A 13,733-nucleotide genomic window follows, 5' to 3' on the forward strand; every position below is an offset into this window, starting at 1 on the left:
CCCGAAGAGCTTACAATCCCAATGGACAAGACAGACCGAGGGTCGGGGGAGGGTTGTGACGCACAATGAGAGAGAACGAGGAGATGGTGGTAATGTCAGGTTAGTGCTTTATTTCTGTGTTTAATGTTTTTGGGGGGGCTGTTAGGAGAGGATTAGCTAAACAGAAGAAAGAAGGAGGGTGAGGGAGGGAAGATGACGTGAGGCTGGGGTGAAGAGATTGTGAAAGGAGGGTATTGGAGCTAGTAGTGCTGGAAACTCAGAAGTGAGGGGGCCATGAGGCCCTGCCCTGCTTCTCCTCTTTCCCCTGAGACCCACACTCCCTGGCCAGGCCGGATGACAGAGCCAGGCCATGGTGAGAGCTCCCTAGGGAGCCTGGGCCACTTGCCTCCACTTGCCCTCAGCAGAATGTCTTGGGGGGCAGGGATACGGGCCGGGGGCTGCTCTTGGAATTTTTCTTTTTTCCCCAACCCCTCGTGCAGGCCCACCAATGGAGGCGGGCAAAGGGGGCAATTGCCCAGGGGCCCGTGTGCTTTAAAAGGGCCCAGGAGCCCCAGGCCCTTTTAAATCGTCCAGGTGGGCCGCAGGGCTCCTAGGCAAGAGCGACCACTCCAGGCCCCATGCTTTATGGGGCCCTGCGGGCTGGCGTGATTGACCAGTGAAGTTGGTCCCAGAATTGATGGATTTGTCGCTTCCACCCCGGGCTCCACACACCCCTAGGGATGGCCCCAGCCCTGAGGTCCAGAATTGCTGTCGGTGGGCCTGCTCTCATGTGTCAGAGAGGTTTAATGCCCTGCAAGGCCCTGCTTGCAAGACATTTGAATGCCCTTTGAAAATCGGAGCTGGATCCTCAGTTGAATGACATAAAGCTATGTAGCTCTGACTTCCATGGAGGTATAACATTTTATATCCATTGCAGGTCTGGCCTCCGGAGTGGGCAGGGATATCTGGAAAAGCTGGGTACATGACAGGTCCTGTATGAAGTGAATTTGTATTGCTGCATGAAGAAATAGGAGCGGGTTTGCAAGTAGGGATGCCAACCCCCAGGATTGTCCTGGAGTCTCCAGGAATTAAAGATTAATCTTTAATTAAAGATTGTCATGTAATGCAACCTTCAGGAAAATGTCCAAAAAAAGCTGGCAACTCTATTTGCAAGAAGCTCAGCCAAGCAAGGCTGAGGTGCATTAGCAAAGCTGGGGGGAATGCCCAAGACAGGAATAGGAAGGAATGCTGTGGGTCAGGGTCAATGTGAAGTAACACGGGATCTCAGGACAAATGTGATTACTTTTCTGACAGAATTGCTAACATATTGATGGATAAAGGAAATGTAATAGATGTTTTATATCCAGATTTCAGAAAAGCATTTCCCACCGTGCTTTGTGAATTCTTAAAGGTGCAACACTAATTTAAATTGACCTAGGTATGGAAACACTATGGCACAAATACTGAAAACTTGCTGACAACAATAAACTACCACCACCAAGTACAAGGCCAGCTCCAGGCACCAGCTTTCCAAGCAGGTGCCTGGGGCGGCATTGAGAATGGGGCAGCAGTCCGTGTCCCGCGGCAGCAATTCGGAGGCAGCCCCACTGCTCTTCCAGGCACAGTGGCAATTTGACAGCAGCTCCGCTGCTATTGCGGCTGCAATTCGGGGGCGACTGCTTGGGGCGGTAGAATTGGTAGAGCCGCCCCTGCCAAGTAGAGGAAGGTGTCCAGTGCGGTGCTACAGTGAGTTTGTCATTGTTCCAGTATTCTGGCTTTATTAAGATTGTCACTAAAGATCTGGATCAGTTGGGGCATTAACAGATTGCTGTTTGCAATAGCCTCCAAAAGACTATTGAGGATGGAGAAATAATGAGAGCTGGTTGGGGAAACAGGTTTCCCATCTTGGAAAAAATTTCAAGACTAACGTTTTTCCCACCCAAATCAGAACAAAAAAGCCAAAAGCTTGAAGATTTTGGCGAATCAACTCCCCCCGCCCCGCCAAGTCATGGATCAGTCAGTTCTTCTTGTCCATTCCAGTCAGATGTGTGGACATGCTACGTGCACAACAGCAGGAAGATTTTTCCCCTAGCAGCATCCATAGGGTTGGCCTGGGCGCCCCCTGGAGTTGCGCCTTCATGGCGCCCACTAAAGGGCCCTGCCACCTCCCTCCCCCCCATCAGTTCCTTCTTACCGCCAGTGACTGCTAGCTGGAACTTCCTTCGCTTTTGCTTCTGCGGGCGCCTTTAGCAGTGTCCCATTGTATTTTGTATATAGTTAGTAGTTTTTGTCTAAGTTAATAGTAGAAGTAGGCTAAGCTTTTGTGGTGGGGGTTACCCTCTTCCCCCATTTCTCCCCCACTGCCGGGGCATGCCTTGGTCACCGGGGTTCAAACGGTGCAAAGTCTGTGGAAAGTTGATGCCAAAAAGTGACCCGCACACTTCTTCTTTGAAGTGCCTTGGTGAGAGTCACCAAAAGGACAAGTGCCGCATTTGTAAAGGGGTTTGGCTGAGGACCCTTAAGTATTGCGAACAGAGACTCAGGCTTATCCTCTTGGAGGCAGCTCTCTGCCCACAATCCGACCCCAGCTCAGCAGAGCCCATGCCAACCACCTCCTCTGTGTGCAGTGCACTGGTGCCGACGGCAGACAAGTCAGCTCCTAGAAAGGAAACTAAGGACTCCTGGCATCAACACGGCACCGAACATAAGACTTCTGGTAGGGGCCAATCTGTGTCCCTGGTGCCACAGAAGAAAAAGAGGCAGGAGAGGGGGTGCTCTCTCCCTCCTAAGGCTAAGGAGACAGTGGCAGGGAGACCTCAACCCACCCAGCCTACTTCGGGCCTGGCAGTTCCAAGGGGCTCGTTGACTCCTGCCCTGCAAGGGATCCAGTCAAGTTCAGTCCACTACCGTTCTCCAGATCGGGACATTCAACTCCCCTCCACTCTGGAGACTTTTGAGGTGGTGCAGGACCTTGTTCGCCTGATGGCTCCACCTTCTCCAAGGAGGAACAACTCACCGGTGTTAGCCAGGCCGCCTATTCCATCTAGGGGCAAGCCGGCCATGATGTCACACCACTCCCCATCTCCGGCGCGCCACACCCTGGCACCGGCTGCCCATGGGCAGAGGGGAAAACACATCAGTCCCCAGAGGCTCGGAACCACCCAGTACCACTCCTCCATGGTCTTCTTTTTTGGAGACCTTGGAGTCTGAGGCGGAGTCCTATCGTTCGGATAGGTCCAGCAGCAGGAGGTCTAGATCTAGGTGACACTGCCAGCCTCCTCCAGTGCCGTGGCCACCTCAATGGCAACCACCAACTCAGTGGTCCTTTTGGACTCCCTGGGCTTACCATCAGGCCCAGGGTCAGAACCAGGTATCGAGATCCAGATCTGCGTCTATCACATCGGCATCAATTGCCCCTGTGCAGCAACTGGCACTGGGTCAGTCTCCGGCAACGACTCTTTTGCTGCTGCTTTGAGCTCTGCACCGACAATCCCGGCACCGGCAGCCTCGGCATCATCAGCCTGCCAGCCCCATGAACACCACAACCCCCTTGGTGCCGAGGGGAGTGACCAGGGCCATGGGCCAGTGTTTTCATCTTCATCCTTCTCAGATAAGGCTGTTGTGGGCACATCAATGGCCCCAGCCTTGGAGGACAGTAGGGTCCTGCAACAGTTGTTGTACAGGGTGGCCCAGAACCTGGGGATCCAGGTGGAGGAGGTGGTAGAGGATGCGGATCCCATGGTGGACATCCTTGCCCCCACTGGACCCTCACCTGTTAAGCTGCCACTTATTAAAACTATAAGTGAAATTACAAAAAACTTTGTGGCAGACACCGGCCTCCTTGCCTTGCACAGCAAGGAGAAATGAAAGACACTATTTTGTACCCTCAAAGGGGTACAAGCACTTGTATGCTCATCCTCCACCCAACTCCCTGGTGGTGGGTGCTGTGAACCAAAAGGAGCGCTGGGGTTCCAGGGACCCTCCCCTAAAAACCGGGAGGCCAAAAAGCTTGACTTATTCAGGAGGAAAATATAATCCACCGCTGGTCTGCAGCTCCAAATTGCAAACCAACAGGCCATCGTTAGCAGATACTCCTTTAACACCTGTGGAGCGATGGCCAAGTTTGCCACACAACACAACATGAAGTGTCAGCAGTTTTGCTCCTTCCTGAATCACAGCCTGGGCTCCATCACAGACACGTTCCTCCTCCCTTGTGGAGGCCATCTCCTTTACACGTTTTTTCCACCCATCCCTCTTGTTCACAAGGCCCTCCTCAAGATTCAGAGGGAACGAGTTTTGGTGATATTGATAGTGCCAGCCTGGCCCCACCAGCACTGACACACATCACTCCCAGAAGTGTCTGTGGAAGCTCCAGGCACCTTGCCGTTCTTCCCAGACTCCATAACTCAGGATCACGGCAGTCTCCAACATCCAAACCTTGAGTCACTCCACCTCATGGTGTTGAAGCTCCATGGCTGAAACCAGTGGAGCTTTCTTGCTCTGATCAAGGCAGACAAGTCCTCCTTGGCAGGAGGAAACCCTCCACGAGAGCTACCTACCTTGCCAAGTGGAAGAGATTTTCAATCTGGTTGGCCCAGCACCATTCATCTCTGATGCTCGCCTCGGGGCTACTAATGCTGGACTGTCTGTCATCAATAAGAGTTCACTTGGCTGCCATCTCTGCCTTCCATCCAGGCACAGAGGGACGCTCTGTCTTTGCCAACCCATTGGTCAGCCATTTCCTCAAAGGTCTCGATGGGTTATACCCACAGGTTCAGCAGCCTGTCCCAGCTTGGGACCTCAATTTGGTCCTATCCAGACTTTTATGGGGCCACCATTTGAGCCTTTGGCGACATGCTCCCTGCTCTCTAACTCTTACAAGGTGGTGTTTCTGGTAGCAATAACCTCAGCTAGCAGGGTGTCTGAGCTCAGACACACTAACATCAGAGCCCCCTTACATTGTATTCCATAAGGACAAGATTCAGCTCAGGCCTCGCCTGGTTTTTCTCCTGAAGGTTGTCTCCCAGCTTCACATCAGCCAGGACATCTTCCTCGCTGTGTTCTATCCTAAGCCGCATTCGAACTGCAGGGAGCAAAGGCTTCACTCATTGGATGTCCCCAGAGTGCTAGCCTTCTACATCAAGAGAACAAAACCGTTTTGAAAGTCAGAGTTATTCGTGGCAGACAGAATGAAAGGTCTTCCTGTCTCTTCTCAATAGATTTTGTTGTGGAGCATGTCCATGAGTGCTACAACCTGGCTGGGGTGCTGCGCACTCCACCAGGGCTCAGGCCTCTTCAGCAGCATTCCTGGTGCAGGTTCCCACGCAGGAAATCTGCAGAGCAGCAATGTGGTCCTCCATACACATTTTTCACCACACACTGACTTTTTTTCAGCAGGCCAGAGACGATGTGGCCTTCAGATGAGCTGTGCTCCAATCAGTGGATGACTCCAACCCTCCTCCTGAACTTGGGCTTGAGAGTCACCTGATTGGAACTGACATGAACAAGCACTCAAAGAAAAAATGGTTCCTCACCTTCTCATAACTGTTGTTCTTCAAGACGTGGTGTTCATTTCCATTCCAATACCCGCCCTCCTACCCTTCTGGGAGCGGGTCAGCAGGGCCTTATATTGGGCGCCATGAAGGCGTGACTCCAGGCGGCGCCCAGGCTGATCCTGCTGATGGTGCTAGAGGGAAAAGTCTTCCAGCTGTCGTGCACACGGCGCACGCGCACACCTGATTTGGAATGAACATGAACAACACCTCTCAAAGAACAACAGTTACAAGAAGGTAACGGGTTTTGGGGGGGGGTGGAGTTCGTCCTTTTATGTTCCTTTATATTTTAACAAATTTCTGAAGCTATTTCAAACTGAAAAGTCAAAATGTTTCATTCCACCCCATTTTGACATTTTTTTTCAAAACTTTTTTCCAATTTTTCTTCTCAACAAAGTGTCAAAACTGACATTCCCGCAGGAAGTTTTGGTTTTGATGAATGGTCATCTTCAAACAAAAACATTTTGTCAAGACTCCCAACCAGCTCCTAGAAATAATATAATGGGACCTACAATAAGAGGCTGACATTATCAGAATGAGAGATTCAATTTGAAAAATATTGCAGTGTAACACATCTAGGGGTGTGGAAATACTCATACCACAGATGTTAAATGGAAGAGAAAAAGCAGTAATGTGAAAAAGACCTGGGGGCTATAGTGGAGGGCAGATTACAGTGCCTTGCAAAGTCGTCTGTAATGCTGGCCTCCATACACAGAAACATCACCTACATTACTCAGGAGGGAAATAAGTCTCTCTTTACATATTTCTAGAGAGGCCACACCTAAAATACTGTGTTCAGTTCTGGGCACTTCAGTACCAGAAAGATATTGACACAACAGTATAAATTGATTACCAGAATGGAGGGATCTATTTACAAGGAAAGGTTAAAAGAGCTTTGTATGTATCACTTGAGTAAACAGTGACTAAAGACAAATAACTACCCTCTTTAAATACTTTGAGACAAATACAAAGGAGGGACAAGAATAACCTGAGAGGTATAACTAGGACTAAAGGAAGAGCATTAATTTAGATGGAGTCTCAGGAAACACTTCGAGGCAGTGGTATCTATTAAACTGTACAATAGTTTTCCCCAGGGAAGCAGTAGATTGCTGTGACTTGATACATTTGCAAGTGCTGTAATATGGGTAAATCACTAGCAAATATACGGTAGAGAACAGACCTGCACCTGCTAGAGGGCAATGGATTATATGACCTGATAGGTGGTGAGCTCTAATTTCTATGACACTAAGATTAGAATAGCTTGTGTTGCTGCAGGTCAGGATCAAGGTGTATTAGCAGACTTGTGCAGAGAGGAAGCTTGCACAACATCTGCTTGCATTTGCCTGGCTCAAGCTTGGGTTCAATCTCTTGCTTTCACAACACAATATGCAAAGTTTGCACACCCATCTCACGCAGCTATTTCTAATTATCGCTCGCTAAGCCATGAGTAGAGTGCCACCCAGAGGATTCTGTCTGAGAAGTTTAACTCCAAAGTGCTCTGATGTTGTGGAGCAGATACAAGAGGCCTGTTTCTCCCCTCATACCAGCTTTACACGGTCTAGCTCACTGACTTTGATAGGGGAATTAATGGTCACCACTGCACTGTAGTCAGTTTGTACCAGCACAGCTGCCACAAAGGGAAGTGTAGTCCCCATAGTGAGATTCCCCTGGTGCAAAACATGCCCCCTATCCAGCAGAGAGCAAGCAAGCCTCTGTGCTACCTCCATATAAGCCAGCTGAGATGTGGATAGAAAGGAGGCAGGAGTAGGCCATAAAAGGAAGCAGGGTGGATATGTGTCAGGAAGAGGGGGGTGGCTAAGGCAAACCTGGGAGTGGCTGGTTCCTTACTGCTGTGAGCCCCATTAGGGTGATAGCAGTGGGGAGCACAACCCGCACTGGGGTCTGACCTAGTCCCTGAATAGGGTAGGCACAAGTGGCTTCCACTCAGTCCTTGCATTTTGCCTGGGCCAAATGGTGTAAGTGAGAGGGGAATTAGGCCCTAGGGGAGGAAATGCTCTCAAATGTCACCCTGTACATTGCTCACCTTGGCTTAGAGCTCATGAATGGCGCTATGATAGTCCAACCCTTCTCTCACACTTTTGTACCCAAGGATCTCAAAGTATTGTACAATAGTGAATCTGCTCTCTCAACACTTCCAAGAGGCATCCCTGTAACAGATAATTCCCAGACACTAAAGAACACTGAGGTTAATGTTGACCTTCAACAAATGGTGGAGGGGTTGTTTTGTTTTTGTCTCTCATATCTTTCTTTCACTTGTGGGGTTTTTGTTTTGTTTTTTATTTTAGAAATACCAGAAAAATCAAGTGTTACCTTTTCTGTTTTCACTAGAGGGCTCCTGAAGGACCCTGGGAAGCCAAATGGGAGCATTCTCAGCCCTCATCTGACAGGCCAGAAGTGCCGAATCTTTAGCAATGAGAGGGAGCTTTTCTTTCCCAGTGCTTGTTACAGATGTGAGCTAAACTGTTTCTTTTTGACAGGTTTCAGAGTAACAGCCGTGTTAGTCTGTATTCGCAAAAAGAAAAGGAGTACTTGTGGCACCTTAGAGACTAACCAATTTATTTGAGCATAAGCTTTCGTGAGCTGTAACTCACAAAAGCTTATGCTCAAATAAATTGGTTAGTCTCTAAGGTGCCACAAGTACTCCTTTTCTTTTTGTTTCCTTTTGTTAACATCTATCAAAGGGTTTTAAATGGTCGACATAAAAATCACTTCCCCTCTGTTACCAAAGTCTCACTTCCTTGGAAACTGTGATGTCATGAACCTGCAAGTTTTCTAGTCATCCAGAAAGTCTTGCAGAAAAAATAGGCTCGATGAGACCAGAATTAGCAATGTAAAACAGCCAGAAGAAACAGAAATAGGGCCCACTATCCAGCCCAAAGTATTCTAGGGTTTTTTGGTTTTGTTGATTGGTTTTGTTTTGTTTTTTTTGTTCAGGCTATAATTTTTTCAGGCTTCCTTCATGTATCACAAGAAAGGAGGCATAAATCCATTTCCCCCCCCCCCGCCCCTTTTGCAGGTCACACATCTGAAGCCATACAGCAAATCTAGGGCAGAACTAATACCATGTCTCCTTAGTTCAATTCTCCTCCCACAGCAGCTTCGTGCCAGTTTACACTGGTATAATTCAGGAATTACTCCACTGATGTCAGTGCAGTTAGATAGGCAGAGAACCAAGGCCCTGATTCTGCTTTGTTGTTCTAGGTCGGTGAGAGCTGTCTCTGTCCCCAACCCCTTAATATCCCCTCTTTTCCACCCTTCCCTCTAGAACAGGAAGCTTTAAGGGCCCCAAACCTAACATGTTCACCTCTTTAGCTGAGGTACCATCTACCCAAAGGGGAATCCCCTTATTATCCACAAATCCCCTTCCCCTTCTCCATATTCTTCCTTTCCATAGCAGCTGCTCCTCAGTAATTCACCTAATTAAGAAATCAATGATTCTACTCAGGCTTACCCAGACACCTCCATTTCTAAAGGCAAAGGGCCTACTTCACTCATTACCAACATGTGCCAAATACTGGAATCAAAGAGGAATAGCAGAAGCCAGCCCCCTGGCCAAATTCAGCCCTGTCATGAGCGCACACAACACCCCCTCCTGCATAAGCTGGATTTGATCACTGATATATAGTGAGCTGAGCTACATGAGTGGAATTCCCATCTTGTTTCTAGAGCTGGAAGTTCAGACGCAGAGAGCTCTGCCACAGAGTGGGTGGGGGATAAGGCAGCCTCACGTTGGTCAACAGCAACCCTGGCTGCCCAGCCTGTGGAGCAGTTCTGGTGGGCTTCAGAGGGAGACTAATTCGGTTCTACTCCTCCAGTAGGATTATGGCTGCAGCCCACAGTCTAAAGGGCAGAAATGTAATGTAGCAAAATGTGGGTGCATCCTTGGGCCAGTGATAAGAACAATGCTGATGTAAGGTATCTAGATGCTATATATCCTCTGTGGATCTAGTAAGTGAGGGCCTATTAAGTGATAAGGGTTTTAGTGGGAGTTGAATGGACTCTCACCACTCAGGTGACACTCGCTATCTTGCAGAATTGGTTCTTAAACCATATCCGCACATTACAGTAGTATGCTGGTAGCGGTAGTTCAACCACATCCATGAAACACAAGACATATGACACTAAGACGGGGTGGGCAAATGTTTTGGCCTGAGGGCCACATCGGGGTTGCAAAACTGTACGGAGGGCCAGATAGGGAAGGCTGTGACTCCCCAAGCAGCCTGGGCCCCACCCGCTTTCCGCCCTCTACCGCTTACTGCCCCCCCTCAGAACCCCTGATCCATCCAAACCCCCCTGCTCCTTGTCCCCTGACCACCACTCCCTGGGATCGCCCCCCACTCCCTGCCGCCTGACAGGCCCCCTGCGACTCCCACGCCTATCCAACCCCCCTGCTCCCAGTCCCCTGACTGCCCCATCCAACCACCGCCTGTCCCCTGACTGCCCCCCGGAACCCCTTGCCCCTTATCCAACCTCCCCACCCCCTTACTATGCCGCTCAGAGCAGCATGTCTGGCAGCCGCGCCACCCAGCCGGAGCCAGCCATGCCACCGCGCAGTCTAGAGCACTGGGGCAGGCCTGCGTCTCTCACAGCCGCGCTGCCAGGCAGGAGGCTGCGGGGGAGGGGGAACAGCAGGGGAGGAGCCGGGGGGCTCAGGGGCCAGGCAGTATGGTCCCAGGGGCTGGATGTGGCCCGCAGGCCATAGTTTTCCCACCTCTGCACCAAGGGCTACTAATTAACTGTTTCCCCCATTCTGTTGCTCAGGCATTTTACATCTTTTGATTCCTTTTTCCCTCTTACCCTTTGCAGTGGCTCTGGCTTGGAGAGACTCTAGATATAGAAACTGCTGTAACCTTCCCCTTAGCTGTGCTATGTCCTCTTCTCCCCCTCCCCCCCCCTCAAAAAAATGGTATCACCTCCACTACAGATGAGCCAAACTACATTCAGGCATCAAGTGCTGCATTTGTCCAGTTTGCTAGGCGACCTTGGGCCCAAGAGTGACTGGAAGGTTTGTTTATGTTAGTATTAGTGAGAATGCAGCTGGAATCGGAGATTTGCAGTTTAGTGGTAGCCTCAAAGGCAAGCACCATCACAGTTGGGCTACACAATGAATAGTTTAAAATTGCGGGGGAGAGAGAGAGAGGGACTTGAAAGAGCCTAATTGTTGGGCACATGAGCTTCTCCAGTCAGCAATAACCTGCAGGGAATATTTCGAAGAGACCTGTCCGTATACAAAGCTCTTTGGATTAGCAGGCGTGGATATTTGCAAATGCAGCTTTATATGCTGAGCTGCCAAAATGTCTGCAGCAGATTCAGCTAGTCAGAAAACCAAGCTTTTTTTTTTTTTAAAACAGTTCTGTGTTTCCAGCCTCTGCAGGAAAAGTCTGGGGTTTTTAAAGAGACACAGCTTAAGGCCAGAAGTCTGACCTATATACTGAATCGTACAGGTTTAATGTTCCCATTTGCACCAGCCTTTAGCTGGGGTGATTTCCTTTACAAAGCCAAGTATCTGAAGAGCTTAAATCACGAAGCTGCAGCTGAAGGACGCTACATGAACAAACATCCCTGTAATTACATTCACAGGGAGTGCTAAAGGAAGAGATGTAGCAGTAAGGAGACTGAAATAATGGACCTAGAGAGGCTGGAATCGTGTGTGGAAAATAGTTACATGAGATTCACTGGGGTGAAGGGGGGGTGTGGAAACTAAAATACCTAAATAATCTGAGACAGATACCCAAGGGCAGGAAGAGAGCTGGAAAGCAGTAAAACTGAAGGTGGTCCTGTAGTGATAATGAACAGCAAATTACATCTGAGCATGCAAGGAGCTATGGTAGGAAGAAAAGTCAATGGAACTTTGGACTATACAATTTGGCCACATCTATGGTAGGAACATGACTCTCTGTTGACAGCCAGTCCTCTCTCCCTACACGGACCTCTCTCAGCTGGTGTTGGGAATGGCTTGGATGCTAGTGTGTAGCACCCTGACCTAGACTGTGATGGAAAGTTGATGCCAACCGTGCTGTTGGTAACTGTGCTGAAAGTGGTTTTGTTCTGTCTACACTAGCCTCTCTCAACCTGTGAGACGGGGATCTTGGGGGATGGGAAGAGCCAACCACTCCAGGGTGGAGAAGGTTGCAGAGCAAAGGAGAGGAAGAGTGGGGACCAGAAGAGTTCTATGACCCTGCATCCCTGGTACACAGATGTTCCTATTGCCCTAGAAAAATCAATGGGAACAACTCCTGTATACAATGCAGGTCCAAGCTTCTCTCTGCTGCTTTCACAGCGCTCAGCTCAGCCTTCAGAGCACCTAGTACCTGGCCCTATGGAGCTTTCAATGGACATCCCTTATTCCCATGCAGACCTGAGCAAGTAGCTTTCTGGTGAGTGGGAGAAAGAAGAGGGAAGCCACTAGGGACAGAAGGAAAGAGGAGACCATGTGCCTTACCCTGGTGCAAGACCAACAGTGTGAACACACAGTCTGTTTCGTTCCAGGGCTTCAGTTACATCGTTGTTAGCTAGATCAGGGTATGTCTACACAGCCGACGTTAAAGCGCAGCCATGGCAGAGCTTTAACGCGGCTATGTAGTCATGGCTCCAGCGCAGGGAGAGAGCTCGCCCAGCACTGTAATAAAACCACCTCCGCAAGGGGAGTAGCTCCCAGCGCAGTAGCACTATCTACACTGCCATGTTACAGCGCTGAAACTTGCATCGCTCGGGAGGGTGCTTTTTCACACCTCTGAGCGAAGAAAGTTTCAGCGCTGTAAGTAGCAGTGTAGACAAGGCCTCAGTGTGAATGCTGTGCAGACACAAGGTTTGAGGCACAGGGGCATGCAGGGGCTGTTCCCCATGTGCTCCACCCCGGCTGTGCCTATGTGCAGGCAGTAAACAGATTCCGAGAGCAGGCTTCTTGTAATTCAATTTGCTGCCTGCTGACAGGAGCAAAGCAGGCAAACGCAGCGTGGGAAAGCGTTCCCCGCAGCGTGCGCCTGCTGTGATCTGAAACCCCAGCTGGTGGTGTAAGTCACATTTTTTTGACCAGCCTTGCTTGACAGTGTCCTTGTCTTTCAGTTCAGCTGAATGGTGGTTACAGGCGACACAACAGGAGAGATGTGATATGTGCATTGTTCGGTTGCCTTGTTGCTTTTGTGAAACAACTGCAGAAATTGTGCTTTTTAAGTCACTTCGTTCTATCCTCCTCCTCTTTCGTTTAGACAGCTGTTGAGGTTAGAAAACACTGGGTCAGAATCTGAAGCCTACAAAAGGTATTCTTCATGCTTAGGTTAATTTGTCTAATTAGGCTAATGTACAGTAAGAGAGTGCTGGTTTGTTCATGAATTATCCTCACTGACCCATCGCATCACTCCACTTGTTCCCACCATTTTAAAGTTCTGATTCTGGGTTAAGGAAGGCACTATTGACAGCTTCATCTCAGAGCAGCCACAGCACATAGAGAGACCTCTCCGGACTGCCACTGTTGAGGGAATCCCTTCCCAGGGCAAGGAACATTACACCAAAGTCCATTCATAGCTGAGGGAGGCGGAACAGAACCAAAAAACTTTTGTCTTCCATCCAGAAGGCCATAAGAAACAAGAACCCCCACTTCACAGTTGGATCCGTGTGTCTATGCAGAGACCTATAAGAGAGAAGAACTCCTTAATAGGAAATGTGGAATACGTACAGTACAGGACATCCTAAAAAAGAACCTCTTGGGAATGTAGATTGTGTCCATCCATGTACCCAAGGAGAAGCACCAGTACCTCTGTATTGAACATATGGCATATATCTATAACAAGGGGCCATCCAGGAGCTTCTCCATTGAACATATCACATGAACACTGTACAGCCAATGAGCCAGAGCAGTGGCCCTTCCCTGGATATATGGATGCTGCATTCATCCCAACACAACATCCAGATAGACTATACACTTCTGAAGAAGCCATGAGTGCCCCTCCACAAAGCACATCGCATCCATCCACCCAACCATAGGACCCACAGCCTAATAAATAACCCAAGCACCACTTTGAACCTAAAGTAAAATATATTCAGAGGAGTTCCGCGTAGGGCTGCTGCATTACAGGACCTGTTGGCACCTAGTGTGTACATTCAGCATGCTATACTGCTCCGGAGGGCATTCTATGCCAAAAAAATCAAAATTCTGTGCACAATATTTTAAAATTCTGCAAA

Source organism: Chelonia mydas, chromosome 1 (assembly GCF_015237465.2).
Source record: "Chelonia mydas isolate rCheMyd1 chromosome 1, rCheMyd1.pri.v2, whole genome shotgun sequence".
In the NCBI taxonomy this organism is placed as follows: Eukaryota; Metazoa; Chordata; order Testudines; family Cheloniidae; genus Chelonia; species Chelonia mydas.